This window comes from Lepidochelys kempii, chromosome 7 (assembly GCF_965140265.1).
Source record: "Lepidochelys kempii isolate rLepKem1 chromosome 7, rLepKem1.hap2, whole genome shotgun sequence".
Lineage (NCBI taxonomy): Eukaryota > Metazoa > Chordata > Testudines > Cheloniidae > Lepidochelys > Lepidochelys kempii.
In genome coordinates, this window is record NC_133262.1 from 119,050,085 (window position 1) to 119,069,032 (window position 18,948).

An 18,948-nucleotide genomic window follows, 5' to 3' on the forward strand; every position below is an offset into this window, starting at 1 on the left:
CCAGACAAGGCCAGCAAGGATTTTATCAATGATGCTTGGCAACAAGAGGAGACCACCAGGTCTCTCACACAATACCTTTGGGGGCCATTCTCTTATTCATGAGTTAAATTGATTCCCTCTGCTGAGTTTAACCATACAGAATTGTGACTATTGAAAGGTCACTAGTCTTTGTTGCATGGTTATAGGTGGGGAGTTTTTAAAAGAAAAAAAGAAAAAGTGATATATGTATGCTGCTGCAACGCTGGAAACCATCATCAGAGAAGTTGACAGTTTTGTGGGGTTTTCTTTTTTTCTTCCCCTGCTACCAGCAGTAGTGGATGGTTAGTGAGAAAGATTTAGACAAACGACAGCTGGTTAAATAAGGCTAGAAATGACAGTGGCTCGCATGACAGCATAAAGATGTAAAAAGAGTATTTCAGTGCTGGTAGCAGAATGTCTCAAGCTCTGGGAGGTATTGATCACGGGTAGCAGAACAGGAAATAATGATACACTAGGTGTAATATCAGAGGTAATTACCACAGAGGAAATACAGGTGATTATGCTGTAAAGCCTTCTCTTTTGAAAGTCAGCTCCGATTTCTGTAACGGTAATATTATTTAAGGCATTTAACCATTCAGAATTTGACATTGTTTTTCACTGGGCTTTCTATACAGATGTTGCTTTTCCCTTCTTATAAGTCTCTCATCCTGTCACCTATTGACAAGGTTATCCATCACAAATGTGAGACAGCTGCGAATTCATAAAGAGTTTGATCAGTTCTGTCTTCCAAGGGATGCACCTCACCTGACAAATACAGTATCATTGCAAATACTTTGCTGGCACTGATTATACCTGGTGTAATTACCCTTGCTGGAAAGAAAGGGCTCCCAGTCTGTGTGATCTAAGTTGTGGCAAAACAGCCAAATCTTAGACTCATGGACTGCAAATAGAAGGTCTATAAGTGAATGTAAAAGAGAGAGAGAGAGAGAGAATTAGGTAGCTTTTCTGTTCAGACTCCAGGCAGCAAGCTGCTAATTTTGGACTCTCTGTATATAGGAATATTGTAAATAGCAATATTTGTTATCACACACATTAGACTGTAAATTGCTTTGAGATTCCTGGAATCAAACAGCTATGAGCTAACTCACACACAGAGGGCAAGAGGGTACAGATTGTATAGATAGGTAAACTTAGACAGAGAGGAGTTAAATGGGAGAGCCAGAAACAGATCTCAGGAGTTCTCTCTGTGGGTTTTTAATATCAGACTCAGATCCCATTGCTAGAGAAAGACCACTATAATCATTTTGTCTGACCTCCAATATAACACAGGCCAGAGAACATCCCCCCAATAATTCCTAGAGGATGTGTTAGAAAAACATCCAATTTGACTTCTAAATGGTCAGTGATGGAGAATCCACCACAACCCTTTATAAATTGTTCCAATTGTTAATTACCCTCACCATTAAAAATTTGTACCTTATTTCCAGTCTGAATTTATGTAACTTCAACTTCCAAACATTCAATCCTGTTGTACCTTTTTCCGCTAGATTGAAGAACCCATTATTAAATATTTGTTCCCCATGTAGGTACTGATAGACTAATCAATTCACCCTTAACTATCTCTTTATTGAACTATATTTAGACTGAGCTCCTTGAGTTGTTCATTCTCAGACATGGTTTCTAATGCTTTAATCATTCTCATGGCTCACCCTCTACTCCAGGTTCTGGCTCAGGGACCCTAGAGTCACCAGTCAAGGTTTGTTCCCGTTAAGATCTTACTGCCTTTCCTCGAGCCCTCTCCTACCTCCATAGCTCTGTCCCCCTCCTCTGGGTTTAACCAGCCTCCCAACTTTCTCCTCCCAGGCAGTAACTGTCGCTACTTATCCCTGTCCCCTCTAAACACACCTTCCCCTCTCCCAGGGAGTGGCTGTAGACTTTCCCCACAACCTCCTTCTGCTGCCAATTTTCTGTCCTTATAAACCCAACCCAGCTCATTCCTCCTCAGCTGCGTTCCCTCACTCAGTCCAGGGATTACTTAGCCTCCTGATTCCTCTCAGCTGCGGCCTGTTGGATTAATTAGCTCTTTTCTCAATATGCCTTAACCCTTCCCGGGCAAGTGTGGGGAGAACACCCTAACCCAGAGTTATGACGTATATCATTGTGCAACAGTTCCCCAGCCTAGCCCAGCCAAGGGATCTAGGTCAGGGGAACCAGAGTTTTCTAAGCCTCCAGGTTTTATCATGTGTTGCTACACAGGAGAGCCAACTATATAATTTTATTTTTGAAAATGTACGTTCCCCACCATGAACATTGCCTTTCCCCTTCAGGCTCCCACTCACAGGAGGAAAAACAAAAACAGACTGGGGGGAAAGGGTATTTGCTACTGTTCTGCTGAGCCTCAAAGCCTTCACTGAGCATGCTCCAGCTGGCTGTCTTTAATGGCAGGCTCTTCAGACAGGTCAGCTGCTAAAGAAAATATTTGAGGCAGTTTAGCATTTTAGCAGTTTAGTGGAATTTGCCTAGTGAGCTTGAAAAGGAGCAGCAAACCTATAAATTCAGCTGTGGAATTCACAGCTGCCAGATATTAGTGAGGCTAAGAGCTTAGTCAGAGTCATAAATGTATACCAACATGAAGAACATCCAGAGTTACATTAGACAGGGTACAAATGTGCAAGTCATAGCATACCAGGGTTGGAAGGGACCTCAGGAAATCACCTAGTCTAACTCCCTGCTCCAAGCAGGACCAATCCCCAATTTTTGCCCCAGACGGCCCCCTCAAGGATTGAACTCACAATGCTGGGCTTAGCAGGCCAATGCTCAAACCACTGAGCTATACCTCCCCCCATAAATATATCTGAATGTTATAAACCCTCAGATTTCGGGCACTATTTACGGTGTTTCTTGTACCATCCCTGGATGGGCCATTAGTAGATGGTGTTGCCAACCACGCCCTACATAGAGAGGTTGCCATCATTAAAAATCCACAGTTGCCAATGGTTCTTTCTCTGGGGTAGTCTCTGAAGTGTCATGGTGTGTCCCTATATTTAGAGAAGGAAATAATTCCCGTACCGCAAATAGCATTGTTTGGGAAATGCTGGGATTTCAGTTAAGGCCACGCCTAGCAATGCTCTCTTTTATTAGCTTTGCCCTTGTGTCATAGGTGTGCCCAACTCCCTTTCTTTCACTCCTGTTGCGTCTGCTTTTGAAACTTTCTGGAGCTCCTGCAGATACTTTTTATCAGATAGGGATGTTTCCTGTAAAGGGGCCAGGGAATCAAGGCTGGAGCTAGAAGAGTCCTGTTCCGGTTTCATTTCGAGTGAGCTGTGCAGGCTGGTCTCTGCAGAGTTCTTTTGGGGAGGTTGATGCCAGCCTGGCTTCTGCAAGATCTTTATTGACTCCATGCCTTTCCCATGACGCCCCCTTCATCGACTTCTAGAGACCCTCTCAAATATATTGTGTCTGTCTCCTTTGTGAGCATGGTCTTGTGGTGCACAGGAATTGGGTAGTATCCCTCTAAATAGTTTGGGGCCCCTCTAGCTGGCCTCCCCGTTTTCTATCAGAGTGGACCAAAACCTAACAGAGCAGCATGATATATTTGTAGCTAGACCTTATACATTTAGAGTTGGAATACACGGGTATTTCGGAACTCAGCTGTGTCCATGTGGGTACCTCATATCCTTACTGTTGTGCAGAGGCCAAAGACACAACAGGTTTGTGTGTGTGTGTGTGTGTGTGTGTGTGTAAAATCTGATTTTACCCCCACCACTTAGCTGCATGCTGGCTTGTGTGGCTGGTTGGATATCAACCTAAGAGGTTTTTTTAGACTGAAAGTCTGATGAGTACAAGCCCGCTGCCCCAGGCCATCATGTTCTTAGGAAGTGGCTGTACACCTCCACAGACAGCAGCATAGGAAGAAACACACTGGCCTCTTCGAGCTGTTAGTAGATTAAGCATCAGGGGCAGATAGAACTCCACAGGGCTAGAGATTCCCTGGAGGATGCAGTTGGGTGACCTGAAGTCAAATGAGCATAAAATACAACACCTACCTCCAGTGTGTGCTGTGAGGCCTAATTAAAGTTTGCAAAGCACTTTCAGATCTTGTCACAAAAAGCGCTAATAAAAATGAAAAGTATCCTCAATCTCACATGTTAAATACATACATTTCTTGGCCTCTGATAAGGGCCCCCTGGAAATATAGGTGTATCATATAGTCAAGCATCAAAGGGATACATAGGTATATTTTGATCAGTACCCCCTCCTTTGAGTTCCCTGTGAATTCTGGTTTCAAACAAACTCAAAGCCAAATTTAGTTGAGTATAAAGAGATGGGTGCGAAAGCTGGATTCAGATTTTAAACATGCCAGTGTTGGAAGTGGTTTGGATCTTGGATTTTGGTTCAACTCATAATATAAACATGGGCTACTTGCATGATTAGGATCTGGGTTTGGAGTTTGACCAATCTACTGTTTGGTGAAGTTTATATTCAAGCACAATTCTATCTGAAACTATGCTGTTTCATGTCAGAACCAGGGAATTTCAGTCTCAATGAAAAACCAGAAATCAAACACAGGTCAGAATTAGGAAGGTACATAGTTAACAGAGCTGTGTGGAAGACAAAAAAAAAAAAAAGTTTTGCAGGATTTCAGGATTTTAATGTTTGGTTTTCATTCCAATTCAGAAAGTAATCAAAACATTTCAAAATTATCCAAGAAAGAAAGTTCTGGGGGGAAAAATTGTTATGGATCCTTGGAAACATGCCAGTTGGATTTTGACGTGTTAAATTTTATGTTATTATAAAATGGAATGCAATCGGCGATGAAAGTAACTTACATTTTTTACCAGTACGGTCATATCGCAAGTAACCCACATCTCCTACAAGCTTAACTTCATGGATCCTTTCGCATGACTTTGATATAGAAATTAAAGCTACTACTACTAATATTGTCTCTAATGAAACCTGGATTTGTGCTGGAAATGGCCCAACTTGATGATCACTTTAGATAAGCTATTACCAGCAGGAGAGTGGGGTGGGAGGAGGTGTTGTTTCATGATCTCTGTGTGTATATAAAGTCTCCTGCAGTTTCCACGGTATCCATCCGATGAAGTGAGCTGTAGCTCACGAAAGCTCATGCTCAAATAAATTGGTTAGTCTCTAAGGTGCCACAAGTACTCCTTTTCTTTTTGTAATATTGGAATAAAAGCCTGAAAAGTGAAAACTCACTCTGTCACATTTCTCTCCTCGTTTTCCGCGCTTCACCCCTGCCTCGCACTCAGCAGTGGCCGCGGCTCCTCTCCAGCTTGCGGTGGGGAGGAGGTGGACTGGCTGACGGAGAAGCCCAGGGCACCTGCATAACAACTTAAACTCAGCTAATGTTCCATCCACGGTTCAACCCACAGGATTAGGGGCCATTTCTGGCATCCTTGTTTATTTCACCGTTGTTAGTGTGACCAGGGAGCAGGTTTTTTCTGCCCTGGATCCAAAACACAAATACAATCGGAATCGGGGACCATTTCCGAGTTTAAGTCTATCCCTCCCCATCAGAGGATGGTTGAAATGCCCAAACTGCTTGCAGATCCTCATTGAAACGTTACTATTTTAAAAAAAAATGGAGAACGTGGTGGGAAGATTTGTCATGATGATCGGGGCTTATTTTTGGCAAACGAATTTTGCTAAAGCATTGAAACAATCACAAAGAAAGCAATTAGCCTGATAGACAAAACCACAAAGAGATCGGAGGGGAAAACTGGATATTTAGGGAAATTATTGTTCTGCCTTTGAAAGAAAAAATAGTTTCCATTCTACCCTATTTATATATTGAATTAAACACCTGAAATGTCATTAGAACAGGTGGGCACAACCTCAGATCTCTTTCTGTTTTGTTTTAGTGTCCTGGGGAGGCTGAAATTGACAAAATTTTCTCTAAGCATCTTGTATATTTCATGAAGGCTATTCTAGATGTCCTTCATTCACTTCTGGCTTCATCCTTCTACTAACCACCCATTGGTGTGCCCTCTACACCCTTTTATGCACCTGGGAGATTAAACAATCCTTGAGATCTGTTAACTTGCTAGGAAATAGGGAGGGTCTAGGCAGGCCACTGGCAGGCATGGCACAGTGCAGTCCCTTGTCCCCACCCCTGGCTGGCTGGCTATGGTTTTTGCCTTGGTTACTTACTCCTTGGCAGACCCAGCCCAACCCCGGGCGCAGTGGCAGCTGCTGGATCCCTGCAGGCAGCAGCCAGTGAGGGCCGGTTGTTGGGGTCGCTGCTGGTCGGTGGCAGCTGCATGGTGACACATACACATACATACTGTCCTTGTGCAAGCAAGCGGCCACCTATTCCAGCGGCCAGGAACATTCTCCAGGGGTGGACCATTAGCTGAGTTTAAACTGTAATGCAGCTAAAAGAGGTGAAAATAAGCCGGTACTGAACGCTTCAGCTGCTTTCTTCCAGGATGCTGCCTCCCTTTTTTTTACCGGTACGCCGTACCAGCCCGTACCAGCTTACTTTAACCTCTGAGTGCAATCCAAAAGAAAAAGACTTCCAAACAAAAAGTCTGAAAAGTTACTTAAAAAAAATAAATATTTTGATCTGAAAATGTGAAATGAGACATAATAATATTGTTGGAACTGTTTATTTTTCCAAAATAAAATTTTGGTGTTTCAGGGTTCCCTCCCACACACACACTCTGAACTCTGGGGTACAGATGTGGGGACCCACATGAAAGACCCCCTAAGCTTATTTCTACCAGTTTAGGTTAAAAACTTCCCCAAGGCACAAATTCCTTTCCTTGTCCTTGGACGGTATTCCTGCCACCACCAAGTGATTTACACAAAAATTCAGGGAAGGGTCACTTGGAATCACTATCTTCCCAAAGTATCCCCCCTAAGCCCCTTCACCCCCTTTCCTGGGGAGGCTTGAGAATAATGTACCAACCAATTGGTTAGCAATGTGAGCACAGACCAGACCCTTTGTCTTCAGGACACTGAAAATCAATCAGGTTCTTAAAAGAAGAATGTTATTTATAAAAAAAATGTAAAAGAATCACACCTTCAAAATCAGGATGGAAGGTAACTTTACAGGGTAAATAAAAAAATTTAAAACACAGATGATTCTTCTCTGGCTCAGCTTCATAGTTACAAAAGTAGGAATAAAACTACCTCTAGCATAGGAAAATTCACAAGCTAAAACAAAAGATAACGTATTTCGCATTTCCTTGCCTACTTACAATTTCTGTGGTGTTAGATCTTTATTCCAGGTATATTTTCAGGAGGCATTGTACCTGCTTGGACTCTCCCTCCATCCGGAGACGGAACAACAAAGAGAGAGCCCAAACAAAACCTCCCCCCCCTCCAGATTTGAAAGTATCTTCTTTCCTCATTGGTCCTTCTGGTCAAGTGCCAACTAGGTTATTTGACTACATAATCCCTTACAGGTAAGGTGATTCAGTACAGCTGCCAAGGAGGAATTTTATGCTACCCCTCCCTCTATATTTATGACATGGTGAAAGCAACGTGATTTGATGAAGAAGTTTGATTTTGATACAACTGCATTGTCTTATGGAAAATGGTCCAGTTGACGGGTTTTTTTTGCCCAGCTCTACTAGTTAACTTTAGACCCAGGAGTAGTTCCATTGATTTCTGTGGGACTACCTGCATGCTTAAAGTTATGCATTTGCATAAGTATCTGGCTGAATCAGGGATTTCCAAGGTTGGAAACCTCAGTGAAAATTGAAGGAACTTGGTTTTCCAGTTTGCTGGAGGATTCTCTGCTCCTTGAAGTCTTTAAACCAGGATTTGAGGACTTCAGTAGCTCAGACATAGGTGAGAGGTTTTTCGCAGGAATGGGTGGGTGAGATTCGGTGGCCTGCGTAGTGCAGGAGGTCAGACTAGATGATCATAATGGTCCCTTCTGACCTTAATATCTATGAATCTATGAAACTGGAGACACAGTTTGATTTACTTTTTGCTGAGCTCCGGCACATAACAAAACGCCTTCTCAGCCCTAGGTACCACTGTGCTAGACTAATGCTCGAGGGTCACATAGTGAGCTATTGAAGCACCATAGGGTTTAGGAACGGAAAAGTCCTGGCTGGCAGAAGTGGCTCTATAATGATTATCTAGGACATGGCTCTGCTAATGCAGGATTGCCTCTTACAGATATCGGGACAGATCCTCGGCTGGTGTGAATCAATGTAGCTTCGTTGACTTGAATGGAGTGATGCTAATTTACACCAGCTGAGGATCTAGCCCAGTGAATGTTCCACTGCTTTGCCCAGGTAAATTTAAAATATCTCACCTGATGTGGTTGCCACCAATTCTCTTGGGAGATTAATCTACAGTCAACTAGATCTTAGGGTCCATTTTACCCTGAAAAATCTGTCTGTATTTTCCATTTCTTTGGCCAGATTCCCATCGGGTTTAAATCTGTGTAGCTCCATTGCCTTTGATGCTATGGTGATTCACTCCAGCTGAGGATAAGGGCCCTTAATTTCACCCTCCCCCCTCACCTACTCCCAGTTACACCCTCAAGTACCATGCTAAGCAATGCTTAATGTCCTGCTGCCACCTATTGCAATCGCCATGAATTCTGGCCAGTTTCACTATACTGTAAATATATTATTTATACCATCAAATGTCTGTTATAAAACATAGAACAAATTGTACAGACAGCTTCTATTATTTCCTTATAGCTGGAAGGCAAATCTCTCACTTTCCTTAGCAGAATGTAACTTCCACTGATTTATAGCTTTGCAGATCGTTCTTCGTGCGATTGTTGAATTCACTGTCCAACAGGGACCTGAGAATCTGTGTGTCTTGGCAAGTGCTATTCATCTTATGTGCTTCATTCCCCCTGTAACCTTAGTCTGATGTTTGTGAACTACAGTAGCCATGATCACCGTAGCTGAATGCAAGGTTGAGATTATCAACCCATTCCCAGGCAGCAGAGCAACTGTTCATTATGCAGCCACCTGGGGATTATCACCCTGCCCGGGATGGACACACACTTTCAGTTCAGCTTTCCGGTGGCTCCAGAAACAACCAGCAGCAGTGTTGCCCATTCCAACCAGATTCAGAAAGCCTCTTTGACAAGGTGCTGATGCAAAATGTGAGCAGCAATATTGGGCATTTAAAAAAATCCAACAGAGCTCATTTGGGCAGCTTAAAATTTAACAGGATAGTCCTTTGCAGACAAGGAAATGCAACAATCAGATGACTCCTTTGGAGAGAAAGTGAGGGGTGGGACTATGAAGACATGAAATCAGTACACAAACACGCAAACTTTAGGAAATGACTTTGTTTCCCCTTGGATACTGAATCAGCATTAAAAGTGTGCTGAAAAGTTTTGCATGCATACTCAAGGGGCCTTTCTATGATCCTACAATTCTTGATGTATAGTTCTAATAATTTCCCCTCCTCTTACAGTAATTTTCCTTCTCAAAAGTAATTTAAACAGTCCCTTGGGGCGGGTGAGTCGCATTTAGTGATCAAAAGACAAAAGCACAAAGAAGAGAAATCAAAATGGCACAGAAGACTGGGAGTGGGTGGGAAATTCAATACATGGGGGAAAAAAATGTTCCAAAATACTTGTTAATGGCTGTTTTGTGTCTTCTGGCTGTAACTTCACTGATAGAGACACACGTATGATCCAAACACTTTGATTTGTACAGGCACTTTGATCACTGCTACACTTTCCCAACAAATTCTGTCCTAAATGCTCCTTCCTAATGCAGCTCAAGACAACACCATGGTTGCAGTAGTTTAGACCCTCTGATACATCCCTAGAACTGCACTTTTTAATAGTGGGATTCTGGAAACTTTAGGAAACATGGGGTAATTCACATCTGTGCTACCCCAGATTTACTTTGCTCTGGTTCCACTGATTTCAGTGACATTACTGTGGTGTAAAACTGGAACAACATAGTGGTAAATTAGTGTATTTTTCATGTCGCCATAATCCTGCTATGAAGGATCTGTATTAATTTATCCACAGTTTGGACCTGTGTTCTAATCCACAAAATTTTTTTAAAAAACGTAAATATTCACCATTTAGCATTTTTTTGCAACAATTTAACCAATGTCACAGAGGAAAAGACGTCATTTTTTGTGTTAATCATGTGGAGTCTGAATACTTTGCATTTACACCAGGGAGGAATTCAGCATTCATGTCTTTAGGATTGAGCTTGTTTGGGGGGACATTTGTTGGTGGGTGATTATGCTAAAGCTGTAATATTCTGATATTAAACTCCTGCAGCTTTGCATTATGCTATAGGAATGGAATATGATTTTGATAAAATTTTAGTGTCTTAAGAGGAAAAAGAAAAGGAGGACTTGTGGCACCTTAAAGACTAACAAATATATTTGAGCATAAGCTTTCGTGAGCTACAGCTCACGTCATCCGATGCATACAGTGAGAAATACTGCACAATGCTTTGTTGTCAGGAGAGGCTCTCTCACAGATATAGCTACTGTCACTCCTTGAGCTGGTTTTATTTTGTCGACAGGAGAGCTCTCTTCCACTGGCATAACATGGCTACACAAGCGCTGTGGTAGACGCACACCTTTATCGGTACAGTTGTGGTGCTGTAAGCTTGTAAGTGGCCTTATTTTATTTATTCTCTGAAGTGGGAAGTTGAAAAGTCTGTAAAATGCTACTTTACCTATCTTCTTTTTCTGCTGGAAAATAAGTCAGAAAGTGTCCCATTTCTCAGTGAAAAAATATTCCACAAATCGGGGGAAATTTTCAGATAAACAGAAGAATGTTTACATTTGTAACAAGCTGGAAGAATTCTAATCCCAATCATTTTGTATTTTGGAATGCAGATTGCCCACACCTGAAGTCACTGTCATTGCTACATTACTCAGGCTGGAGGATTGTGTTTAGTTCTGGGCACTGTACTTTCATAGAAGTTCTAGACAAATGGGTGAGAATACAGAGAAGAGAAGCAGAAATGATAAAATGTTTGGAAAGTGGAATCTGCAAGAGAGATTAAGAGGACTGGAGATCCTCAGTTTGGAGAAAAGGAGACATAACTGTATAGATACATAAAGGAATATTACAATTTGTATAGTGGGGGTGCTGAGAGCCCTTGAAGCAAGCGGTAAATCCTGTATATAATGGAAACCACTTCAAGCCGGGAGTGCGGCAGCACCTCCAGCAGCCCTAGTTCCAGCACCTATGGGAGTTGTTGCAATAAAATATATTATCTCACCCACCTTGTCTTGCTACTATCCTGGGACCAACACGGCTACACCAAACATTGCATTTCTAATCTCAAAAAGAACAGGAGCACTTGTGGCACCTTAGAGACTAACCAATTTATTTGAGCATAAGCTTTCGTGAGCTACAGTTGCATCCGATGAAGTGAGCTGTAGCTCACGAAAGCTCATGCTCAAATAAATTGGTTAGTCTCTAAGGTGCCACAAGGACTCCTTTTCTTTTTGCGAATACAGACTAACACGGCTGCTACTCTGAAACATTTCTAATCTCAGGCATTGTTTAAGGCAGACCAAACAAATATGTACATTTTTTGTTTAACTTCTAAGGTAACTCTGTCAACTCCATGGAAATAACCACAGTACAGACATCACTAAGTAGATAGGTTAGTCTGTTGGTAGGTAGAACATCTGTATAATGAAATGGGATGTCTGTTGGCTGCCAAATACTCCACTGATATCCGAGGGGAAGTTGGGTCAAGGACAGTCATGCTGCTTTATTACACAACTGTTCAGGCTCAATGGAAAATGCACATGAATTTAATGAATCAAAACTTTTATTGCTGCCCGCGACTCTTTTCATCCAACTCATGGGAAATCAGAGAGCACCAGTGGTTGATGAACAGGATGAATATACGATGCTCTCAAGAAATCAGATTTATAGCTGGAATTGGATCGAATGACGGAATTTCACTGCTGAAGGAAGGGAGCAGAGGGAAGCCATGGGCTTATGAAAATCTGTTGTACCAGTGTCCCAAAAGGAGACCTCAGATGCAGCTCTATGAAATACACAAGGATGGCTGCTCTCCCAGTGATGTAATTGTGACAAAGCTGGAAGTCTTTCCATTATCTCCTTAGGTGATGCCTGATGACACCCTCCGTACCCGATGAGTTAATTGCTCTTTTGCTGGAGCAGTGCTGTGGTACATGTTCTGCCTGCCCGTCTTAGTGTGGTCACTTTTTTAGTCTGAAATCCAGTCTTTCTTCCTTCAAATCACAAATCGTATCCTTGAGCTGCACGGTCAAATGCCCTCCTGGCTTATTTGATGTAATTGCTCTTCTCTTTGCACCTCATTCTTTTGCAGCTTGACTCCACATGTGTTGTTTCCGACCCTGAAATTAGCTACCAGGAGCAGCGCCTGAAAGAGAAATGTTAGAAAACCACCTAAATGCTCTTTGTTAGCTTTTTGCCAAAGGGCAATTTTACACAGTTTTCTCATTTAGAATTCATTTTTACAAGAAGATTCTAAGCGGCTTATCTGATCCTTCTGTCTAAGCGGACTAGCAAAAAAGCACAAGCTGCTGTGATATAGGGATAAAATGCTAATGAGATACCAGGGAAAGTTTCTGATGTAGTTACAAAGGAAGGAAAACATACAAATATTAATATCTAAAACATTTTTTTTTTGTGCATGGGCATGCAGTCTTTTCTGAGCTCTCTGCAGATGTTTTCCAAGCTTAATTTTGAAAGCCATTGTGTTATTATTTTTAGAGATAAGCCTGAACCAAAACCCTGGGTTCATAAATTCCCAGAAGTCTGTGGCCATTTGGCACCAGATCCAAATATTGCAGATGTGGGTAGGAGAAGGGTTCTCTGTTCATTATAAAAAGACAATAGGTACACAAACCAAAGCGTACTTTTTCTCAGCTCTGCCTCTGACCAGCTAAGTGACCTTGTGTGAGTCATTTTACCTTTCCGTGCCTATGCTTCTCATCCCAGCCTTTGTCTGTCTTGTATTTTTCACTGTAAGATCTTTGGAGCACGGATTGTCTCTTAGCTGTACTTACAGTACCTTGCATAACGTGGCCCCAATATCTCTAGCCACTCTAATGATACCATGGGCACTAAATACAGATAGAACCCTTCAGACCATCCCTATACCTACTGCAGTGTTGTTCCATGGATATATTTTTCCAGTGCTTTGTCCAGTTTTGTGTCTTTAAAGAAACATGTCGTCCACTGCTTGTTTCAGGAGACTTCTGGAAGATTTTTCTCTGCACAGGTTTGCTTGTTAATCACACTACATTTTCTTCTGCTCAGCTTCATTCTGTTGCTCGTCACTTTGGTCAGTGAGTACAATGTCGAGGCATGGGTGGTGGGCTGTCCACCTTCCTCCTGTCATCACTTCCTTAAAGATCTTTCCAAATGTGTGGCCTTTATGCTTCCATGTGGCCTCCACTCACTTTCTCTTGCCAGACAACTCTATCAGGTTTGTATAGTTTATAAATAAGCAAGAAAATTAGAAGGAATTTTTCCCCAGGTCAGATTGGCAAGGGCCCTGGGTCTTTTTGCCTTCTTCTGCAGTGTGGGGAGTTGCTAGGATCATGTGAATATATCTTACTAAATCAACTCCTTGCCATTGCCAGAGCCACAGGTATATGTCCGCCTTGGTCCCTCCCCTTCTCTGCCTGTGCACTCAATAGTTCAGTTTGCTTAGGGTTGTAATACTTTGGTTGTTGGTTTGGTGTGTGGGTGCTGGGTGGTGTACAGTGGTCAGGCTAGATGATCTGGTGGTGTCTTCTAGCCCTACACTTTATGGGTACGTCTATACTACCTGCTGGATCGGCGGGCAGCGATCGATTCAGCGGGGGTTGATTTATCACGTCTAGTCTAGACGCGATAAATCGACCCCCGAGTGCTCTCCCATTGACTCCTGTACTCCACCACCATGAGAGGCGCAGGCAGAGCCGACGGGGAAGCGGCAGCAGTCGACTCACCGCGGTGAAGACACCACGACTTCAGCTACGGTTATTCACGTAACTGAAGTTGCGTAACTTAGATCGATCCACCCCTTTCCCCGCCCCCCGGTTTAGACCAGGCCTACGACTCTGAAAAAAGAAAGAACCTTACAATGTTGAGTTAACACTCTGCCTGTCTCGTGTGCATGTAAAATCAGTCAATGCTGCTCAGTGGCTGCACTATCTCTTTGAGCCAAGGTGATGAGAACCGTGATTAATGACAGCCTGGTTTAATGTATCCCATAGGAGATGGTTGCAAACATATCCTTGGGGACCTTGGGCTACTTCAAGTTTCTGTGCAACTAACACAGCAAGCTTCTTTGTGTCACTCCCTTCCATGACTTGGATGCATCTGCTCTGGACTCTGCAGCAGTGAAACAGGATGGTGTTTTGCTACTGATACAGTATTTGTGTGAGCCACAAATGGGTAAAACCTCTTGTAAAATACACGTGGCTCCACCAAAATATTATTCTCCCATTGATGTGCTCCTAAAAGCAGTTGCAGAAAAACTGCATTCTCATTCAAGGTCTCCCATTCCCCATCTGCTTTGTGCAGCTGTAGCTGTGGCTTCTTTCTATAAAGTCTCATTAAATTGCCCTGGACCCATCCTTTGTGCTGTTAATCATTTCCCTCCAGCAAAAACCACAGGGAGAGACCATCCATGATCATTCTTGCTCCTGTGATACCAGAATGCAGTGTTATTAGCACAGACAGACCACATCCAGAAGCATACAAATTGACCAGTGATATTATGTACTGAGAAAGAGCATTACGGAGGTCAGCCATAATATTACTGTAGTTAACTGTGACCAAATATAGCCCCAGATTCACTTTCATTGCAACTACTGGGCATATTACAAAACGTCTCTTGACCTGCCTCATGTAGCATTTCCCAGCAAATACAGCCCAAACCTGAAATGCCAGTAATAGCCTGGAAAATCTGAAGATGTCCCAGAGGAACAAAGATAATTCATATCCAGCTCTGACATCAAATCAGCACCAGTCACTCCTGGTTCATGAACACAGCTCGGATTCAAATCAAGGCTGAATAGGAGTAAATTTGAAAGGAAGGCCACAGAAATCCCAATGATCTTTCCCAAAAGAAGCTCTACAAACTCCTCCCACAATAAGAATGAGCCGCTGAGAGGAGTTGACCTACAGATCAATCCACAAAGACTCCTATCACTTCTAGGCAAATCTGAATGGGAGCAAAACTTGCAACTGCAGGTCCTCAGAATGTTTCTGTTCAGCTTCCCCTAACCAACAGGACCTGGATCTGCTTAACCAAAGCACAAACCCTCTGAGTTTCCTCCATTCCCATGGGGAACATGAAGAGGAGAGAGGGGGCCCTGCAGGGGACAGGTGTTAAATCTCAGATCAGGTGTTAGATGGGAGAACACACATCAAGCAGTTGATGATACTGAATCAGGAGTAGCCCAGTGTAGACACACACTTCCTTGGCTCTGTCAAGGTTCCTTCCCCACTCTGAACTCTAGGGTACAGATGTTGGGACCTGTATGAAAACCTCCTAAGCTTACTTTTACCAGCTTAGGTTAAAACTTCCCCAAGGTAAAAACTATTTTACCCTTTGCCCTTGGACTTCCACTGCCACCACCAAATGTTTATCTGGGCTTATTTTATTAGGAAAGCGTTGTTTGGAAATGTCTTTCCCCCCAAAAATCCTCCCAACCCTTGCACCCCACTTCCTGGGGAAGGTTTGGTAAAAATCCTCATCAATTTGCGTAGGTGACCACAGACCCAAACCCTTGGATCTTAAGAACAATGAAAAAAGCGTTCAGGTCTTACAAGAAGAATTTTAATAGAAGAAACAGTAAAAAAGAAGTAACAATAAAAGAATCACCTCTGTAAAATCAGGATGGTAAATACCTTACAGGGTAATTAGATTAAAAACATAGAGAATCCCTCTAGGCAAAACCTTAAGTTACAAAAAGACACACAGACAGGAATATCCATTCTATTCAACACAGCTTAATTTCTCAGCCATTTAAAGAAATCATAATCTAACGCATATCTAGCTAGATTACTTACTAAATTCTAAGACTCCATTCCTGTTCTGTCCCCAGCAAAAGCATCACACAGACAGACTCTTTGTCTCTCCCTCCCTCCAGCTTTTTAAAGTACCTTGTCTCCTCATTGGTCATTTTGGTCAGGTGCCAGTGAGGTTATCCTAGATTTTTAACTCTTTACAGGTGAAAGGATTTTTCCTCTGGCCAGGAGGGATTTTAGAGGTGTTTACCCTTCCCTTTATATTTATGACAGGCTCTAAAGCCAAAATGAGGGATGTTGTGTAGTCTTAATAGTGCCCTTCCAAACCACACACTCTTTACAAGCCTGGAACAAGAACCCACTGTGATTGGAATCCCATTTCCTGCCTCATTTTTAAATTGAGCTGCAGTTTATTTACATGAAATGAGAGGACAGTGAGAGAATTGGCAGCTTGACAGAAAGCTTGCTAAAAAAGTATCCATGACAAGAGGAGGATGTGCAAATCAGACAATCCCCAACTGCTCCCCTCCCTCCTTGGAAACCAATCAGCAACTCTGCCAGCCATCCTTTCAACCACAGACTTATTACGCACACACATCAGAATGGGAAGAACTTGACCGAAGCTTGATAGGAACTTGACTAATTAATTCCAGGAATATTCTTTCTCTAAGGAAAAACAAAACAAAACACAGCATGATTTAATTCTTCTCCTGGCAGTTATTAATGAGCCCATACATTTACATGGACACAAATATTGATGAGATATGCTAATCTCCATAGAGATAAGAATGAACGTGCAAGTTGGATTCATTTATAAGTCTATCAGCAGTACACATTTGTCATTGATACATATCTAATAAAGTATGTAGAGAAGACATCTTGATAACTCACTTCCAATAAAGTTTTTGCAGCGATAGCATAATGCCTTACCTCATTCTCATTGTACCTTTCATAATTTACCGTTTAATGGATCTAACCTAGGTACCTCTCAACAGTTAGACTAAGTAAGAAACAGAGGCTGCCCCCTTTTATTCCTGTCTAAATACAACAGCACAGACTTCCCGTCAGCATTCTGCATATGCAGCAAGGTAACAAATCAATGCATGCCACGTGCATTAAATCCTTATTATGCGTTGTGTCCTGTTGCAGAAACTATAAAACATTTTTATCAAGCAGATTTCTTGCTGCAGGCAAAATAGATAAATAAGGTGAAAGATACACCGTCGGTCTAAGAAATCCAGGCTGAGATCTCACGGACAAGTCAATGGTAAGCACGGGTTTTCATAGGGTTTCTTATTTAGTTTTGTTTCTTAGTAGTGCCATAGGAGACCAAGTTATATAACCCTAGCACCTCACACTGTTGTTTATGTCACTGCTGAATTTTGCAGCAGGGTCTTCTATGGAAATTTTCCTTGCTTATACCGTGTGTCGCTATGGGTCTTATCTTCCCAAGGGATAAGCTATTCTGGTGGACCAAGCTCTAGTGAATGCCAGGAATGATTTAGCATAGGTGGAACTGAGGGGAACTAAATAATCTTAAAACTTTTCCATCCCTAATTCCTATGAGTTTATAAGAAAATACACACACTGATAGTTAAGAAAGGCAGTTACTGATATTTATAAAGGATCAGCAGTGTGCTCAGCATTGCATAGAATCCAGAGGACATGTTCCCCTGACATCTGGCACTTACAGTCAAAGAAAACAATAGATAATCACTTCCCTGATTGGCCAGAGAAACATTTATATATATCTGACAAGGTCAGGCCAGATGGCTACAGGAGAGTAATTGAAGGCAAATATATTAGCCCCAGGTTAAGTAGGTCCCCTTTCCCTGGGTAAGATAACAGGGAAGGTTCCAGAACTATCAGGAACCTTCTGGAAACAATTAAGACAGACAGGCTGATTAGAACACCTGCAGCCAAGCAAGAAGCTGCTAGAATCAATTGAGGCAGGCTAATCAGGGCACCTGGGTTTAAAAAGGAGCTCTCTTCAGTTTGTGGTGTGTGGGTAAGGAGCTGGGAGCAAGAGGCACTAGGAGCTGAGAGTGGGAACGCGGACTGTTGGAGGACTGAGGAGTACAAGCATTATCAGACACCAGGAGGAAGGTCCTATGGGGAGGATAAAGAAGGTGTTGGGAGGAGGCCATGGGGAAGTAACCCAGGGAGTTGTAGCTGTCGCACAGCTGTTCCAGGAGGCACTTTAGACAGCTGCATTCCACAGGGCCCTGGGCTGGAACCCAGAGTAGAGGGCGGGCCCGGGTTCCCCCCAAATCCTCCCAACTCCTGGTCAGACATAGGAGGAGTCGACCTGGACTGTGGGTTCACGAAAACGGCCAAACTGAGGGCTGCCATGAAGCTCCAAGTCGAGCAAATCTGCCAATAAGTGCAAGACCTACCAAGGTAGAGGAGGAACTTTGTCATTACATATATATATATATATATATATATATATACACACATGTGTGTGTGTGTGAGTGCGTAAAATGACTGCATTCACCATTTATGACTTGGATGTGTTATTGGGTTAAAAATGCAATTACACTGCATACCCTTCAAATCCTTCAGATTCTAACTGTATCTGATTAAGTGCATACCTCTCAAATGTATCAAATTATAAAGGTCATTACATCAATCATTTATGACTTGAATTTACCTCTGTCCCACTCAAATTTTGGTGTTCTTACCATTTATCACTGTGAATTATTAAGATCAGCAATGCAAAACCATGAAGTGCAGGCTACATGAAGTTGAACACATGCTAAAGGAATTAATTTTGCGTCGCCCCAAGTTTCCTCCTCCTCCTGATTTTTGATGTGTGAATCGCTTAGGGCTCCTCCAAAGCCCACCAAAGCCAGTGGAAAGATTCCCATTGGCTTCACTGATCAAGCCCATAGTCTTTATCATACAAACATGAAATTTGTTGCTTGTAAAAAGTCCCAGAACCGAAGTCTTTTACTGACCAAAGGACCAACCTTCCCAGCTGCAGCACAAGTAAACAGGAGTGCAGA